Source organism: Myotis davidii, unplaced genomic scaffold (genome assembly GCF_000327345.1).
Source record: "Myotis davidii unplaced genomic scaffold, ASM32734v1 scaffold370, whole genome shotgun sequence".
In the NCBI taxonomy this organism is placed as follows: Eukaryota; Metazoa; Chordata; class Mammalia; order Chiroptera; family Vespertilionidae; genus Myotis; species Myotis davidii.
The window spans coordinates 6,368,980-6,371,884 of record NW_006288615.1 but is presented as its reverse complement, the minus strand read 5'-3'; the positions used below and the strand labels follow the sequence as shown (position 1 = coordinate 6,371,884).

The following is a 2,905-nucleotide window of genomic DNA, read 5'->3' as shown; positions in this document are numbered from 1 at the left end:
GCTTATCCGCAAGGTCTCAGCAGATAAGAGCATTCTGGAAGATCTGCACCTCAGATAGCAATCACACTAGGAGTTCCATCCTTAACCAGAGCTCTGCATGGAAGCCCCAAGGAGGAAGGGAGCCCCTCTTCCCACATATCCAAAGAGCGGGGCCACCGGGCACGCCCACTGGAGAGGAGATGCATTAGTTAACAATCTGAGCCACTTGGGGTCTCCTCACAGGAGCCAGGGAGCCATGGCCCTGAGCGCAGCGGGGGCCACAGCCCCAAGAGCTGCTCTGAGAGGCTCAGAAATGTTTATGCGACAGTGGAGCAGGCTCTGGCTGAGTGGCCCGGGCGGGAGCTGGGTGGAAAGTTATACAAGACCCGTGTGGGATGGCTGGAAAGGAGCCAGGTGCATGGCTGCTTCGGGGCCGGCGATCCCGTCGCTGTCACCTTTGGGCAGAGACTGAAGAGTCCGTGGGTGGGGGTGTTGCCAAGATTCTTTAGACACCGGGAGGGTGCTCAGACCAGACAATCCCCAGGGGCCCTCCTGGCTCCAAAATTCCGTAATCTTGCATTTCTTTCTAAAGGGGGATATGCTGAGAGCACACTGCCTTTACAGCAGCCTGGGTAGGTGGTGCAGTGGGAACTCCCCCTGTTCATGCGGAGGCAGGAAAGCTGATAAAGTGCCAGAGAGAAAGTCTAAGGTCCGTATAGCCAGGTACCAAGAGCTAACTGTGCCATGCGAGTACATCGCTTACGCGTCGTTTTTGCTTAATTCCCACGACAAGCTCTGGTGTGCACAGTGCCGTGTCCGGGTGGGGTGACGGTCAGGACGCCTGTGTCCTGTCTCCCCTCCCCGTTGGCATGTCTGCAAGGGAAGGGTCTTCTGACTGAAAGGTGCGGTCTCAGGTTCTCCCTCCTGGTGGCTCTGGTGCTGAGATCCGATCTCGGTGGCCACGGGGAGCCTCTGGCCCAGCGCCCTCGCCTGGGAGGTGAGCGAACAGAGGGGCAGCGGCGTGCTGAGTGCCTGTGGGAGGGCCCTGCAGGTTTCAGGGAACGGCTGCCCAGACTGCAGGTTGGGCACCCCCGAGACCACAGCAGCGAGGAGCCCAGCCTCCTGGGTCTCTGAGCTCAGTGTCCGTGGTGCCCTGGGTCTCTCGAGGAGGGGAGGGCCCAGTACGTTGTTTGGGTTCAGCCTGAGCCTGAGCCCGAGGCCCCAGGTGTTGGTTCCCTGTGTGTCACTGGGGCGTGGCATGCCTTCCTGGGCGCTTTGGCTCTGCACTGGGGTAGGCGGGCTTTTGCAATGGCTCCCAAGATCCTGGTTCCACAGAGGAACACAGTCAGGTTGGAGGGTGACAAAGCTGGCAGATGGCATTAGAGACGCACAGCACCCTGTCCCCAGGTGGCACCCGGCCAGGAGCTGTCATCTGACCCGGCCCAGCCCGCCTGACTGGCGTCTGATTCCAGGTGCAGGTCCCCAGGAGCTGGCTCCTGCTGTCCGTGGAAGGACCGAGTTCACTGCTTTCTCTCCTTTGCCGAGTGGGCAAAGCTGCCAGGAGCTGAAATGAGGCCCCCAGGAGGCTCAGGAACTGGGGGCACTGGGTGACACAAACCCCTGACAGGAGGCTCACTTCCGGCTGGGCGCCCAGGTGCTGCTGCTGGGCCCGCTCTCAGGTCCAGCCTCCGCCTAGGTGGCCACGTGACCAGAGGACCTTGCCCTGGGAGCCTGGCAGAAGGAAGTGGCCTGTCTTAGGAGCCGGGGGGCGGGGGCTGGGCTGCTTCTCCCCCATCTCTGCTGGAGCCCAGCCTCCACCCACCCCGCTGCCCTGGCCACCGCTCAGCCGGCTACCTGGTGAGGGAAGCTGACCTTTCCCCAGGGCAGAGGGAGGCAGGTAGGGGCCCTGCAGGCCCGGTGATGGTGGCCTGTCAGGCTCCTGGGAAGTGACCAGGCCTGGGAACACGTGAGTCATTGTTTAAACTTCTATATACTTGGCAGTGTCTGTGTGTGTGAGTATGTGTGTTTGTGTCTGTCTCTATGTGTGTGTGTGTGTCTCTATGAGGATAATTGTGCGTGTGTGTCTGTCTGTCTCTATGTGTGTGTGTGTGTCTCTATGTGGATAATTGTGCGTGTGTGTCTTTGTCTGCGTGTGTGTCTGTGTGTGTCTGTCTGTGTACCCACACATGGATGATCACAAGGGCACAGTGAGGGGAAGGAGTCTGTGGGGCTGAGGACCACGGTGCCGTGTAGCACCTGGGTCAGGGAGGTCGGGGTCCTGGCAGGAGATTCCTGCTTAAATTGCAGCAGCGAGGAGGATCCAGGTGCGCAGTCAGTACGGGAACCTCACAGTAATCTCAGTTCTTTCCGTGCTGGGAGGGTCACTCGAGGGACACCTGACAGCCCCGCCCTGGAATGTCCTCCCCGACTAGGTAGGCTTGCAGCCCTTCCTGTTGCTGTGGTGGACAGGAGGGGGGCTTGTAAGGAACGAGAGGCCCCAAACGGAGATGCTAGAGCGGGTGTCTATCGGCCCTGCTCCCCAGTCCGCATTCCTGGAGCTTCTCCCTTACAGAGACTTCAAAGACCCACTGTGATTAAGATCTGGAGGTGGGGTCAGGCCTGGAGTTTTCAATTTTCGCTCTGAACAGAGGGCTTCAACCTCTGATTAGCGAAAGCTTACAACTGTAATCACACAAAAATTATACATAAAAATGCTCACTGAGGCTGATTCATTACAGAAAAGAATTAAAACCGAGTGATGCTCCAGTGGTAGGAAATGGCTCCTTAAATTAGAATAGTTGTAGGAATGTTACATGGTCATTGAACATACATAACATGTAGCAATGTGCAAAGCTGCCTTTGATAGGTGTTGTCGTTGTTTGAAAGGTAGGATACAAAAGTATATGTTAAAACTATGGGTTTTGGT

The 2,905-nt window shown here is 57.7% G+C and overlaps 1 protein-coding gene across 3 annotated transcripts in view; it reads left to right on the top strand.

Annotated features, from left to right (window-relative positions):
- The first annotated feature begins 228 nt into the window (after positions 1–228).
- The window catches only part of RAB17 (RAB17, member RAS oncogene family), a 16,045-nt gene continuing 13,368 nt past the window's right edge, over positions 229–2,905 (top strand). Inside the window, exon 1 of one of the 3 annotated variants that reach the window (XM_015561891.1) lies at positions 229–976. The gene's annotated coding sequence lies outside the window, so the exon portion shown is untranslated. Of the gene's footprint in view, positions 977–1,137; positions 1,946–2,905 lie in introns of those variants that run through there. The other 2 variants (XM_006760470.2, XM_006760469.2) reach the window with 2 other exon arrangements.